This window comes from Cervus canadensis, chromosome 21, assembly GCF_019320065.1.
Source record: "Cervus canadensis isolate Bull #8, Minnesota chromosome 21, ASM1932006v1, whole genome shotgun sequence".
In the NCBI taxonomy this organism is placed as follows: domain Eukaryota; kingdom Metazoa; phylum Chordata; class Mammalia; order Artiodactyla; family Cervidae; genus Cervus; species Cervus canadensis.
Genome location: NC_057406.1, coordinates 53,089,988 through 53,105,430, shown reverse-complemented (window position 1 = coordinate 53,105,430; position 15,443 = coordinate 53,089,988). Strand labels below are relative to the sequence as shown.

The window sequence follows — 15,443 nt, the reverse complement described above, 5'->3', positions numbered from 1 at the left end:
AAGACGATTTTATTCCTGGACTTATCCCCTTGCATCCAAAGCAATTCATCTGCATGAGTGTCACTGGTCTGCTATGAAGCACATGGGCTGATACAACTAGGAAAAGAGAGGCTGGGAGATAAAAGGGAAAACCCGAGAAAGGACTTTGTGATAGCGCTAGAAAAAACTAATTATGTGTGCTCAGATTTGATCTGGATTGGTCAAAATGCATGGCGTGAATGGCTAGTAGCCAGCAGGGAACAGCTGCTTTTGCTGTCACTGGCCCCTTAGGTTAAAGGGGGAGATGTCTGGTCAGCCTGATGTATTAAATGATTTAACATCCACCGGTATTCTTTATTTTACCATTATTTATGACTTGCTGAGTCCTGGCATTAAACTTTGGAAGAAATAAGGTGCAGGTGGAAGGCATGGCCTGGGGCTGGGGAGGTTGCAACATCAGGAAGGGACAAATCAAAGTGTCCCCAGTTGTCACTAAGCACGTGGGCTGAGAAGGTGGTGACACCTCCAGGGTGTGAGCCAGTCTTGTCCCTCATTCCCTGGATTCCTCACACCTCCGACTCTCCCCTGCTTCCTCTTCTTTCCCTGCCTCTTTCCAGGAATGTGTTTCAACCTGGCAGCCAGGCCTTCATGGAGCCCATGAACCAAGTATGCCAGACCCACTCAGATATCTCCAGGATTTGGCTTGTGAGCCCAAGCATCACAGTATGTTTATAAAAGTTGGGAAGAAAGAGAGCTGGGAGAGCAGAGGCATGAGGGGGAAGCAGAGACGCACACACAGAGGCCATTGTACTCCCGTGAAGAGGAGCAGACATTTCTTCTGTTGTCCTTTCCTTCCCCAGAGGGGGCTGAGACTTGGGGGGACCACTGCTGACTTCTCCCAGGGCTCGAGGTGGGGGGTCTGACTGGAGCTTGAGGTGGGAGGTGGGCCAGAGCTCTTTCTTCCCAGTTTTAGTCACGCATGGGGTCCTGAGGACACCATGCGCTGTTTACATTCCCTTCCGGGGATCGACTGGGGAAGCAGCTCTCTGATTGCCAAACAGCTTCACATTGGCTCCGGGAACCTCCACCTGGAAGGCCATCCACGTTGACCCCAGCCCATCCCATGCTTGACCCCGACTTGCAGGGTCAGGGCAGCCTTTTAAACCTTTCCCTCCCCACTGCTTTGGACAGCATGTCCCCTCAGCCTCAGTCACCCCGGACTCAGCCTCATTCCCAGACAGACCCCTAAGAGCGGCCTTGGAAGCTCAGCAAGACCCCCCTGAGTCGTCCTATGCTCCCGAAATGCCACAGACTAAACACTGAGTCACCACTCACTCGCTACTCTCCCTGAAGCTCTGGTTTCAGAGGGAGGACCCGAGGGTTTGACTGAGGGAAATAGTTTCCCCCTTTTCTCGCTGGGTGGTTTTAAGGTGCGGCAAGATTGCTGGGAAAGTCGTGGGTGGGCCGAGGGCCAAGTACAGTGTAGGTATCCCTGGGTCAGCATTTCGTCTGAGCATCAACCCTGGCCTCTCGCTCCACCCCACCCCTCCAACTTCCAGACTGCAGCCAGAGACAGTGGCTTATCATATGCCCACCACCTCAGGCTTCCGGAAGGGAACGTGGCAGTAGTGCCGCCTGATCCTGTCCACGGCCCTACAGGGAAGCCCAGGGAGGCTTTTCCTATTTTGCAGATGAAGAAACTGTGCTCCAAGAGAACAGAGGATTTGCAACCTAGCTATGGCTAAAGAGTGCTGGAGCCTGGTCTCGGAGCCAGATCTCCAGCCCAGGGCTCTCACCCTAGCAGGCGGCTGCAGGAAACAGCTGGAATGTGTAACGAGAAGAGGGACTGGGAAACTCAATGTTGGATTCTTAGGGAAAAAGGAAACTGACCTCCCACCGTGAAATGAGCAAGGCGTGGCTCACGGGCCAACTGGGCATTTGTTCAGTGACTTATTCAATGACCCAAAGGCTGCACTTTTCCATGGGTGGGGAAGAGTAGGGCAGAATCTGTTGGCTCCTAGCATCCCGACCTTGGAGCTGGACCCTGGGAACGTGCCTAGCTTACTCCTCAGGGGCTGGTCCACCCTGTGCAACCTGGTACACAACCCAAATGCTTGGCATGGCTGTCTGAAGATTTGGGATAATCTGTTTGTGGATGGGAGGGAGGTCTGGTTGTTCGTATCTTAGCAGGACGGTTCCAGGGTCATGACCTGTCACTGTGAAGACATTTCCAAGAGCAGCCTACCAGAGAGGTCCACATTGAGGTTGATGAGCAGCAAATTCTTGTCCAAACCATGCATCACTATTGCACATCAGTCTGTGCTGTTTCCCTTTTTCCTGCTCCATATCAATGGACCTCTTCATGGGTAAAAAGAGGATGGGATAGAGAATGAGAGGAAGGTAACAGAAGCACTTGAAATCTGAGGCTGACATACATCACTGCACCTCTTTAAAACACAAAACCCCAGATACTGGAGGATCCTCTTCTATCCTCATTTCAAATCTTAGAAAAGCCTCCAGTTAATAGCATTGACTTCCGCACTCACTCCCATAAAGCCATTCCTCAGAAGTTCTGAAAAGGAGAGTCTGACTCAGGCAATGTTCTGAAATACTTTTGACCATGACCCACACATCATGTAAATGTGACTGAAACAAGTTTCACAATGTGATATTTACCCTTACTTCCTGCAATGACTTCTATGTTCTATTCTGCTGCCATTTATATCACTAGAAATAAATACAGGTCAACTCACTAATACATGATTGGAAAAGCTCTGTTATAGAAATTTTTGTAAATGGTCTCAACGGCATCTCATAAAATGGCTTCACTTATTTGTCCCACAGCCTGAACGCTGCGCTGCAGGTGTGTCTGACTCTGTGTGACCCTGTGGACTGTAGCCCACCAGGTTCCTCTGAACGCGAGATCCTCCAGGCAAGAATGCTGGAATGGGTTGCCACACCCTCCTCCAGAGGATCTTCCCAACCCAGGGATCGAACTGCATCTCCTGGGTCTCCTGTATTGCAGGCAGATTCTTTGCCGCTGAGGCACCAGGGAAGCCTGCCTGAACCCTGTAGACAATGCCAATTATGGCCAGTTGCTCACTCTGCCCACTTATGAGAAGCAGGAGGATAATGGGGAGCAAGGTTTCAAATCCTCAAACAGATTATTACCCCAAAAATGACTTTGCAATAACAAACCATGCGGCTAACTGGGGGAATAGCGAAAGTCAAATGAGAATGACCTATCTACAAATAATCCTTTATCTTGCTTCCTAGCCTTTGTTCATGCTGTTCTCTTCTCCTGAAACTTCTCTGGTTCCTCCACCTCCATCCAAAGTCAGTGGATCTCAAGGATCACCTCTTCCAGTAAGTCTTCCCTGACTGTCTTTCCCTGCTATGAGGTTTTGGATAGCATCTGACTCTAATATTTATTTGATGTGTCGTCATGCCTTGCCAGCTGAGCTAATATAACATTAGTTAGTTATAATAGTATAATATAACTAATTATACTAGTTATAGTATAATATGACTAACTAATTAACAGTAGTTAATTTTTGTGGTTGATCCCTTTTGGAGAGTCTGCCCAGCTTCATGTACTACCTGGAAACCATGTCTGTGAAGTGGTCTCCTGCCTCCTGGTCCCAGGATAATGAACTGGGGATGGGCGTGGGGGGCGGGCGCTGGCACTTCACCAAAGCTGGGCCAGTTAGAGCCTTTCCCTGGGAAGTTGCAACTGGAAATGATGGAAAGAGAGAGAGGGAGAGGAAGACAGAGAAACAGGGACAGGAAACTGCCTTTTCCCTAGAGCTTTCTTATTATCAATTCTAGAATGAATGAGGTTCCCCTGTACCCTTGCTCTTGGACTCCATGACAGTCTATCTGTGTCTATATATCTATTATGCATCTTTATATAATCTATTCCTAAGATTACCAATGTCCTGTTTTCTGGCAGTCCTGGTTTATGCCTATTGCCAAACATAATTATATCTAGTGCTCATTCATTCTTACAGTGCCTTGGTCTTGATGATCTAGTCACCTCAGCTCACACTAGCTCGTGTTGGCTTCTGTCCCTATTGCACATTTACAATGTCGCTCACAAAGCAAGTTCACACGCATCCGCTCATTCTTTTCCCAAATTCATGATTTTCCCCTCAGAACTGCCGCTCCCTGTGTGTGCCACCACTGGTGCCCTGTCATGTCACCCAGAGACCCTGGGATTAGCCTAGACCCTTCCTTCTACTTCAGCTCACATATCCCTTTGTTCATTTCTTTTTTTTTTTTTCTTCCCTTTGTTCATTTCTTTTTTTTTTTTTCAATTATTTTTATTAGTTGGAGGCTAATTACTAGTGCCCACCAAGGATTTTGCACTGTGCTTGTTGCTGGATATAGTGTGGCGAATGAATCAGAGTCTTGAATTTATACTCAAGCTCAAAGGACACCCACAAATATATAGTTTCAAGTTGTGATACCTGTGGCAGAGGAAAAGAACTGGCTCTGGGAGAGAGAAGAATGGGATGGGTATGGGGCCAGCCCACTCGGTATCAGGGCCCAGGAAGGCCTCTCTGAGGAAGCAACATTAGAGCTCAGATCTAAAGGCTCAGAAGGAGCCTGTTAATGAAAGGATTTCAGTAGCAGGAGTTGAACCAAGTCTTTACATGTTAGATTGATCACTCCAAAAATTATGTGGAAAGTGGATCTTAAAGGGCAAAAATGGAAGTTGCATTTTCTTCCCATTTAGATCACAACAGATCACTGAATAGAGTTCCCTGTGCTATACAGTAGGTTCTTATTAGTTATCTATTTTATAATAGTATCAATAATATATATATGTCAACCCCAATCCATCCCACCCACGCACCATCCCCCTTGGGGTCTGTATATTTGTTCTCTATCTCTGTGTCTCTATTTCTGCTTTGCGAATAAGATCCTCTAAACCAGTTTTCTAGATTCCATGTATATGTATTAATATACAATATTTGCTTTTCTCTTTCTGACTTACTTCACTCTATAAGTTGGGAGACCAAGTAAAAGGCTGTTTTAGTTGTTCAGGTGAGAGCTGATGGTGGCTTACATGCAGAGCAGTGGAGATGTGTAAAAGTGGACAGGCTGGGGAGAGACTTTGGAGGTGAAAATCCACAGGGCTTGGCAGTGGATTGGAGGTGATGGAGAGGAGGAGCTGGTAGTGAGGGAGAGAGGTGTCCACCGGTGTGTGATTTCAGCATGAACCATTTACCGAGATGAGGAGGAGAAGGTGTGGAGAATGTTTGATGGTGGAGTTGGTGGGTTGTTGAAGACATCAGTTGGGGATGTGTTTAGCTGGAGATGACTGTGAAAATTCCAAATGGCTGTTCCAGCTGTGTGGGTGTGTTCTGGGTCCCGGGCTCAGAGGAAGGGCCCTGGGCTTGGTTTAATTGCCATCTTGAAATGTTTAATAACTCGATCTTTGAACTTTAGTTCTACATGGGAAATTTGACCGGATAATGGAGCAAGTGTGTGAGCAGGAGAAACATGTCTAACATACTTGTCTGCCACCCCTTCATGTATGGTAGTGTTTGTGATACCGGGAGTACAAATTCCAGTGGACTCATCACATGGAGGGTTTCAGCGAGATTCCAAATAAGTGCACTTGTGCCCCTTATATGCGGGGGATGCATTCCAAGACCTCCAATGGATGTTTGAAACTGCAGATAGTACCAAACCCTGTATAGTTTCTCTCTAAACTTACCTACCTCTGATAAAGTTTAATTTATAAAATAGGCAGAGTAAGAGATTAACCATAATAACTATTAATTAGGAGAATTATAACAATACACTATAATAAAAGTTCATGTGAATGTGGTCTCTCTCTCTCAAAATATCTTATGGCACACATTTAATGCCTTTTCATCTTAAGCACTTGTCATGTGCTGTGGTCCTAACTTTGAGGTGCAATAGCAAAACCAGCACGGATTTCTTTTTCCTTTTTCACAGCTTTGCAATAGAAGATTCATTCTTACCATAGATCTTAGGAACCTAGGCTTATGATTTGTTTCCTTTCCTTATTAAGTTGAGAACCTTAAGGGCACACGTTCATGACGTCTGTTTGGCAAATCTGACCTGCCAGCATCACCACACTTGCCCTCTGCGGGGGCCATTATTAAGCACAATAAGGGTTACCTGAACACAAGCACTGTGTTAACTTGGCATTTGACCTAATAACCTCAATGGCTACCATCTGACTAACTGACTAACAGGCAGGATATGCTGGATGAAGCGATGATTCACGTGGCGGGTGGGATAGAGCAGGATGGTGTGAGATTTCATCACACAACTTAGAACAGCACACAATTTAAAACTTATGGATTGTTTATCTCTGGAATTTTCCACGTAGTATTTTCAGACCTCAGTTGACCGCAGGTTACTGAAACTATGGAAAGAGAAACCACAGATAAGAGGGGACCAGTGTACAAGGTAAGTGTGTTACATCTATGGTTGACTAAGTAGGGACACTGGCCATCCCAAGAAGCCACACTTTCCATTTTAAACAGAAAGTGCTTAGAGCACAGAAGGAGGACAGCGGTGTCCTAAGAAACAAACAATCAAGGAACCCTATCATACCCTTGGGTGTGTGCATGCTGAGTTGCTTCAGTCATGTCCAAATCTCTGCAACCCTGTGGACTGTGGCCTGCCAGGCTCTTCTGTCCTTGGGATTCTCCAGGCAAGAATCCTGGAGTGGGTTGCTGTGCTCTCCTCCAGGGATCTTCCCAACCCAGGGATTGAAACTGCTTCTTTTATGACTTCTGCATTGGCTGCTGCTGCTGCTAAGTCGCTTCAGTCGTGTCCGACTCTGTGCGACCCCATAGACGGCAGCCCACCAGGCTCCCCCGTCCCTGGGATTCTCCAGGCAAGAACACTGGAGTGGGTTGCCATTTCCTTCTCCAATGCATGAAAGTGAAAAGTGAAAGTGAAGTCGCTCAGTCGAGTCCGCCTCTTAGCGACCCGTGGACTGCAGCCTACCAGGCTCCTCTGTCCATGGGGTTTTCCAGGCAAGAGTACTGGAGTGGGTCGCCACTGCCTTCTCCATCTGCATTGGCAGGTGGGTTCTTTTCCACTAGTGTCACCTGGAAAGCCCATCAAACCCTCCCTTAGGCTGAAAATGAAGGGGCTTCCCAGGTGGTACTAGTGGTAAAAGAACCCACCTGCCAATGCAGGAGACACAAGAGATGGGGGTTCGATTCCCGGGTCTGGAAGATCCCCTGGAGGAGGGCACGGCAACCCACTCCAGTATTCTTGCCTGTGGCCCAATGGGATGTCAGCAGTCAAGATGCAAGCGGAGGATTCGTGCCTACTTGTGCTTGTTGTCACGGAACACGGCCTTCTGAGGCTTGCTGAGCGCAGCTCACAGTCAAGTCACCAGGTGACTGTGGCTGCATGAGTGAGTCCAGCTGCAATCGGCAGAACCACGTGGCCAACCCACACAACTGTGGGCAATAAAATTACTGTTGCTTTAAATCGCTAAGCTCTGGGGCAATAGATAAACAATACAATATCTTATTCATATTTGTTTCCCTAGCATCTACTATGTTATTGTTGTTGAGTTGCTAAGTCATGTCTGACCCTTTGTGACCCCATGGAGTACTGACCACCAGGCTCCTCTGTCCATGGAATTTCCCAGGCAAGAATAGTGGAGTGGGTTGCCATTTCTTTCTCCAGGGATCAAACCCATGTGTCCTGGTTGGCAGGCATATTCTTTACCACTGAGCCACCTGGGAAGCCAGAATCTACTATACTGCTTGGCATGTCAGCTCTCAATACATTTTTATTGTTATAAACTTTATTCTCCCAACAATCTGGTCAAGTAAGTATTACCATCATTTTCTATTTATTTTTAATTATAAGACTCACAGAAACAATTACTCATCCTAACTCCGAATGTTGGGGAGAATGCTCTGATTAACTTGTAGAAGATGTAATCAAGGTCTAGGAATACGGAGGAATGCATTGGGTCACCCCAGAAGACTTTGATCACCTCTATTATATGCCCCTTCTCTTAATAAAGAATTGATAGTATTTAGCATTTATTGAGTGCTTGCTATGTGCCAACTGCTAAGTGCTTTTTGTATACTGCAGCATGTTTATCCTTGCAAAAATCACCTGAAGTGGGTACTATTAGCATCTTATTTTAGAAAAGCAGAAACTGATGATCGAGAAGGAAATATGATCGGTTATTAGAGCTGGTAAATGGCAGAGCTAAACTCTAGACCGTGGTCTGTCCGACTCCTCACTCTTGTTCTTTTTTTTAAATTGCAGTATAGTTGGTTTATAGTGTTGTGTTAGTTTCAGGTGTACGGCAAAGTAATTCAGTTATACATATATATATATATATATATATATATATATATACTTTTTTTCAGATTCTTTTCCCTTATAGGCTATTACAAAGTATCAAGTATAGTTCCCTGTGCTGTACAGTAGGTCCTTGTTATCTATATATAGTAATGTATCTCTGTTAATATCAAACTCCTAATTTATCACTCTTGCTCTTCACCCTTTTACACCATGTGGAGTCAGAATTCACAAGGGGTTTAGGTTCCAAAGTCAGTGCATGGAGCAATAGTCACACAGTGAGAAGTACTCTTGAAAATGTCCAAAGTCCCTTTTGAGGTTAAAGTGTATAAAACTTTATTTAGTAATAGAGATGAGGAAATGCATGCAATATTTCAGGGCTGTTTCATGTGTAAGATATAATTTGCAAGAGTCATACTGTGGCAGGGTCTGGCTAGATGCTCACAAATTCCATTTATTTTCTTTTGAGGCTCACAGAAAGACTCCATTTTCTAACTCTGTGCAGTTAAATTGGGGCCATGTAGTGAGGTCTGGCCAATGAAATATGGACAGGTGTGATCTAACTCATCGATAGGGTTGCCCCTTAATTACTTCTGTCATCCTCTAGTCCAGAAATCAGCCATCCATGGCCTGTGAGCCCGTTTTTGTAAATAAAGTTTTAATAGAACATAGTTGCACTCATTTGTTTACATATTGCTTCTAGCTGCTTTCATTCTACAACAGCAGAGATGAGCAGTTGTGACAGAGACCATATGGCCTCTAAAACCTATTTACTAAAGACTTGCTGACCCCTGCTCTAGTCCCCTCTTGGTAGTTGCCGTGATGAGCCACCCAGATCTCCCTTTAGCAATGAAGATATTAGTTCCTCAGCTGCTCAAAGTTCTCCTGGAAGATGGTCCACATCTACACCCAGTGACTGATAAACACAGAGGTTGAACAGCATAACCACCTTGCCCCAACTCAGGACAGCTCTGAAAGGCTGCCAACCCCAGAGTTCTCCATTGGGGTGATGGAGACCTTTGGGAGACTGCGTTACATCTCAGCCTGACCTTATATCCTTCTCTCCTTTCCATATGTATGATCCTAACAGAGCTCTCTATTAAACATCCTGCACTCCCATTTCCTCCTCAGAGTCCAACCTGCAACAGCTTCCACCCCCTTCCATACGGTTTCATATGGCAGTATTAGCATTGGAAGATGCTGGATCCTTGAATCCCTGCTAAGAGGAAAGTCACTGAGGAGCACCTCCAGATCCTCCTCACACTGTGACTGTAAGTAAGCAATTAGCCTCTGACACTGGGTGTTGTTTGTTTGTTACAGCAGCTCACTCTACTTATTCTGACAAGTATACCCAGCGAGGCAAGAAGTTCACGCAATAAGAGACCAGCAGGGGCTTAGATGTACTGTGGGAACCATCTGCTCACATCCACGACAGGGCGTCTGCCCTGGGAGAGGGGTGGAAGGGTCAAGTCACTCACACCTATTGTCTTTGTTTTCCGTTTCTTCTTTCTCTTTCTCTATTTGGCACACAGAGCAAAGTTTTTATAAGTTAAATGTGGGCGTGGTGTGATTGTACCTCCACCCCAGTTCGGGGCTCTACCCTCAAAGCATCTCTGAGCAGCTTGCATTCTGCAATGGTTAAAGAATGTAGCATGTGGATGACTGAGAGGTGGGTAAGCGGGGAATCAAATGAAGCCCATATGTCAGCCAGTCTCCCTGAACGCTAGCCATCGGTTGGGACAGAATTCAGAGGAAGAGCCCCCAGTGGGGGTGGTTGGGGGGTGGGTCCCAGGAGCTGAACATAAGCAACCCCACTGCTGACGGCCCCCCAGGTATGGCTGCACTTGCATCCGCACCATGGTCAGAGTGTCTGCAGAGGCAGCTGGAGACCGGCGTGGTCTTTTGTCTCCCCTCTCTCTGAAGTCACCCTGGGACACAGGTGTGCATCCCCTACAGCCAGCCGACAGAGAAGATGAATCAGCGCCCCTGAAAGACGTGCCCCAGAGCAGTCTGACAGCTGAAACTTGTCTGAAGGCGCACGGCTTCCCTCCTGACCACAGCTGATGAAAATGTGCGGCTTGCCTGGAGAAGAATCTGTGTTATTCTTTAAGGGAACAATGCTAACCACAGATGTTCAGCATCTGGCATGTGGTAGGGGTTTCCCTGAATGAGGAGAATGTAACTGGACCAGCCCGTTCATAAGCTGCCTTTGAGTCTAGGCATGTAGTTGCCTACTTTCAGCCTTGGATTTGGTTCTCCAAAGATGTCTTTTGATCACTTGGCATTTTTATAATATGCCGCCTCCCCTCATTTATCTTCTTTGTCTCTTGATGAATATTTGTCTCTTGATGAAAAGGCCTATATCTGTGCCTTTTGGTCTTTGCTCATGCCATCTCCATGCCTGTTTTGTCATCCTTTTTTTTTTTTTCAATGAATATTTAATTGGTTAGAACTCTTTTCACTGCAATTAAGAGAAGCCAAATCCAACTTGCCTTACACTAAAAGCTAAATGTATTGGGAAACGTAACTTAAAATCTAGGACCATTTGACTTTGAAGTCAGGCATAGTGGGATCCAAGGGTTTAGGCAATTTTTCCAGGACCTGATGTTAGTCTGTTTCTCTGTGTCTAAACTGGCTTTCTTCTACATTGGCTCAGGTAACCACTAAATGGGCTGGCCTTGGCAGTTCCAGGCTTATGTTCTATAGGTTAGTTATTCTATAGAAGGAGATTGCCCTTTTCCAATAAGCCTAGGGATGGGGCTGATTAGAGCATCTTAAGATATACACATATTCACTCATAAACTAATCCTTGTTGTTGTTGTTGTTCAGTTGTGTCTGACTCTTTGGGACCCCATGGACGGCAACACCAGGCTCCCCTGTCCTTCACTACCTCCCGGCGTTTGCTCAAACTCATGTCCATTGAGTCAGTGAAGGGGATGGGGTTCCCTTTATTTCTCAGGTCTCGGTGCCTTGCTCATCCTTAAGGCCAAAGAGAAAAGTCTTTCTCCAAAGGAAATCAAGATCCTATCATGAAAGGAAGGTTGAATGGATACAGGCCAGGGAGAATCAACAGACACACAATCCACGGCCTGTTTCTCAAACTTAAGTTCATTCTCAGACCTTTCTGTAACTCTCACCTCCCCATGGAGGCTTTCCTGGTGACCCCAGTCTGCATTCCCCTTTCTTGCATTTTTAACACTTTACAGCTGCTTATTGGATTATATATACCCCCTATGCTCCTCCCATGGGGTTGGAAGGTCTTCTTAAGTAATACAGGACATGCAGTGGGGTGTCAGTAGGATCTGGAGGCTAGAAATCACATTGCATTTCCTTTTCTCATTTGAAATCCAGTGAAATAAGAAGGAAACAAGGCATCTTTGAACTGAGGAAAAAGTTTACGACGCTTAAGAATCAGTTTGGAATAGTGAAGAACTGGGTCTCAGTGCCAAGGATTAAAGGCTAAATCTATCTATATGTATGAGTGCTCCTCCGTCTCATGCTCCACAGCATCTGCCTCCATGTTGAGGTAGGATGTCAAGATTTGCCATACTTTGGGGCCAGCTGAGCACTTGTTGGCTCTGCATGAATCACTGAGCTCTCAGAAGCCATTGCTCTATGCCTTAAACCATATGTGGTGAGCATTTTGCTGAGCTCCTAATAATTACTTAACAGCTTTTTGTTGGGCTAAATTGTGAGGTAGATGCCAGCACTCCAGCCTGGGAGTCAAGAGGACTGGGTTGTAATCAAGGCTGTTGACCTTGTCCAAGCTAAGCAGCCATACCAAGAGAGCAGTGAATAGGATAATAGCTATTTTTGTCCAGGGATTCTAGTTCACAAAGCTTTCATTTTCAGTTCACTCACAGTGACCCTGTGAGATAACCCAAAGCTATGAGGTAAGCTTCTCAAGGTTAAGTCTAAGACAAAAAAAAAAAAAAAAAGCTGGTTATAATCTAAATCTTCCTGGAAACTCCTACAAATCTTCCATAAAGTAGAGCTTAAAAGGTTTTGTGTTTACAACCAAATCCAGTTATCCTTGTGAATTATGTGGGATGGATATAATAACATACTGTGTATTATTTAGTGAGTGTACATATTCCAAAGTACAATATTAAATTATTAATAATGACTTATATATTCAGCACAGCAAGATTCTTAAAATAGGAAAGGGAAGAAGAGTAGTTCCACATCTTTGGTTTTAGCAGCAGTCTGTCGGACATGTGAACTGAGTGGATTTATCAAGCAGAACTTTAGGTCTATTTAGGTTGTTTTTATTTCTCTCTGCTTTTCACTAAGTGCAAATGGGCAGATTTTTGTAAACTAAATGTATGATGCACTTCCCCAGTCAAATGAAAATGTGAACTATGGCTTTAAAACATGTCAGACATTGCATTGGATACAGGAATTCAGTAGTGAATGAAATAGGTATGATTTCTAGCCTAATGGAATTAACAGTCTTTTGAAGATTGTTTTATAGATAAAGAAACTGAAGCTTCAGGAGGTGATTGCCAAATATTGCCCACCTAGTTAAGAGAAGAACCTGAGGTCTTCTGACTTTAACCCTGAACTTTTTCCAATGACTCTCTATTGGTTTCCCTGGCAACCAAAATCACTCCTAAAACCAAAGTCAGAATCCTGGAGTTCATTATAGAAGAAACAGGCCACTGGAACTGACCACTTGGCTTGGCAGTTTGGATCTGGAACTGAGTTCATATTTGGTGTTGAATTGTTCCCTCCAGAAATGGGTTGGGTTGGAATGGAATGGTAATGAGGGCTCTATTTGCTCCAGAAGGCCCATTCCCTAGCCTGCCCACCAACCATAATGGTTGGCCACCTTCTTTAAGCCCCCTATTGATTACATAGAGTTGATTTCTCTTGATATCAGTGGCTGAGCCAAGAGCATTTAGAGCTGAGCCGTGGCCCCCCCAAATTACTGCCTTCCAGATGAAATATGTCAGGCAGCTTTCCCTCGAGCCCCTTTTAAGGACAAAGAGACTGGTTCTGGGCTTGCATTTCCTTTGTTTGGTATCCAATGTGTGTATATTCCTTGCCCATGTGTACCCCCAAATGGCCTGAAAAGCAGGGTGCCCCTCTTCCCAAGTCCCAGGCCCTCCAAGAGCCTCTCAGGCCCCATCCCAGGAGGAGTCTGAGGATGCTGCCAGTAAGGCCCATCCAAAGGCTGTGGTTTGCCCTGGCATTGAGTGTGCTGACCCAGCCCACCCTGGGGGTGGCGGCGCCAGCCCTGGGGCTCCTCCTAAACCGGGCGCTGCCATTTGGGTGAATTAAACAGCAATCTTCATATTGAAAATAGCGGTGACTCCACTCCCGTTCCCTAAGCCAGGGCAAATCTTCCTTCATCTGCTCAGTGTCATTAAGTAGACAGCTTCAGTGAGCGGACACTCAAGTTAGAATTGACTCCTTTCTATCACTCCTGTCAAAAAGATAAAAATAAGCCATTTAGCCTGAGGAAGGTTGGCTTCTCAAGTAGACTTGCATATTCACCCTTTGGGGAAATGTCACTAATGGTGTTTTAATAATGCTTTATGTGCCTAGACACCAATAATAAGAAGAACTTGCTATTTACCCAAGCGACTGCTAGCCCCTTAATGATGGACTAAGTATCAGCTACTGGCAGGATATGTAGTGGGTAAGTGCTGGGTAATTACCAAGCAAATTCATCATTATTTCTGTCTTATAAACCAGAATATGTGTTAAATAATACTTTGGGGCCACTGAAAGTAATTACTGAGCACCATCTCTGTAAGAACGTGTAATTATTCTACAGTCGCCCTGTGTTTACTAAGCAAATGTATGCAATTATTATCTAAAGCCCAAACCCTGCCCTCGGAGCCACAAAAGTGCACCCGAGGGCAGGTCTGTGTTCAAAGTAGTTTTATCATGTGCCCAGGGTCCTGAAGGATCAGGGCCTCCATTTCCTAAATTCCAGCTCTGCCCTCCCTCCTGGCCTCCAAAAAGCCACAAGCTAGACTTTGCAAAAGAATTTGATGATGGTGTCTTCCCCTCTCCCCACCCCAGCCCATCCCAGCTCCTGCTCTGGCCTCCTTGCTGTTTAGACCTTCCAGGCCCTTCCACTAGACCTGTTGGGACCTCAGCATCGAGCTGTGGAGGGCTTAGTTCAGCAGTTACAGAACTCTCTTTCAGAGGCTCACGTCCTCTCAGGAATTGTGCAGGGCTCTGAAGACATGGAGATCAGTGAGTCCTTGCCTTTGAGGGCCTAGGGGGAGAGGCAGACAAGTCTCAGGAAGGCTGTGCAGCCAGTACCAGGGTCAAGAGTATGGGTCCTGGTGCCAGGCTGCCTGGCTTCAGATTTGAGTGTTTTTTTTAATTAATTTTTATTGGACTAGAGTTGATTTGCAATGTTGTGTTAGTTTCTGTTGTACAGCAAAGTGAATCAGTTATGCATGCTAAGTTACTTCCGTCGTGTCCCACTCTTTGAGACCTTATGGACATAGTCCACCAGGCTCCTCTGTCCATGGAATTCTCCAGGCAAGAATACAGGAATGGGTTGCCAAACCCTCCTCCAGGGGATCTTCTTGACCCAGAGATTGAACCTGAGGCTCCTGCTTTACTGGCAGATTCTCTACCACTGAGCCACCAGGGAAGCCCTTATACACATGTCCATTCTTTTTAAGAGTCTTTTCCCATGTAGGTCATTAGAGAGTATTGAGTAGAGTTCCCTGTGCTGTATTGTAGGTTTTTATTAGTTACCTCTTTTATACTGGCTTCAGAATTGCATTTGCAAAGTGGAGATCATCAGAGGCCCTCCATTGAAAGAGCAATGTGGGATTTACAGGAGTCAAGTGCTGAGAGAAGTGCCTGGCACAACCCACAGAGGTTCTGTAGCTGCTGGCTATTATTCTAACGTGAACATGTGGATGGCTCAGCATTCAAATGGTACCATGAAGCCAAGCCTTCCCTGCTCCTGCCCAAGAGAAGCGATGTCTTCCTCCTTGAGCTCACGGGGCATCCCATCTGGATGTCTCTTCGGACAGCTAGAGCTTTCTACCAGGCTCTGTGTTAACGTGCTGATCTCTGACCTCCCTCACTGAGTTTATTGAGTCTCTAGTTTGGGTCTTTCTCATCTTTGTGTCCCTAACATCAAGCACAGGGCCAGGAGTGCA

At 45.7% G+C, this 15,443-nt stretch overlaps 1 long non-coding RNA gene across 1 annotated transcript in view; it reads left to right on the top strand.

The window, feature by feature from the left end:
* LOC122423938 overlaps window positions 1-15,443 on the top strand; it is a 50,593-nt gene that overhangs the window by 22,909 nt on the left and 12,241 nt on the right. Inside the window, exons 6-8 of the long non-coding RNA XR_006264252.1 lie at window positions 3,256-3,345; window positions 6,350-6,429; window positions 9,436-9,575. This is a non-coding gene — a long non-coding RNA (uncharacterized LOC122423938). The remainder of the gene's footprint in view (window positions 1-3,255; window positions 3,346-6,349; window positions 6,430-9,435; window positions 9,576-15,443) is intronic.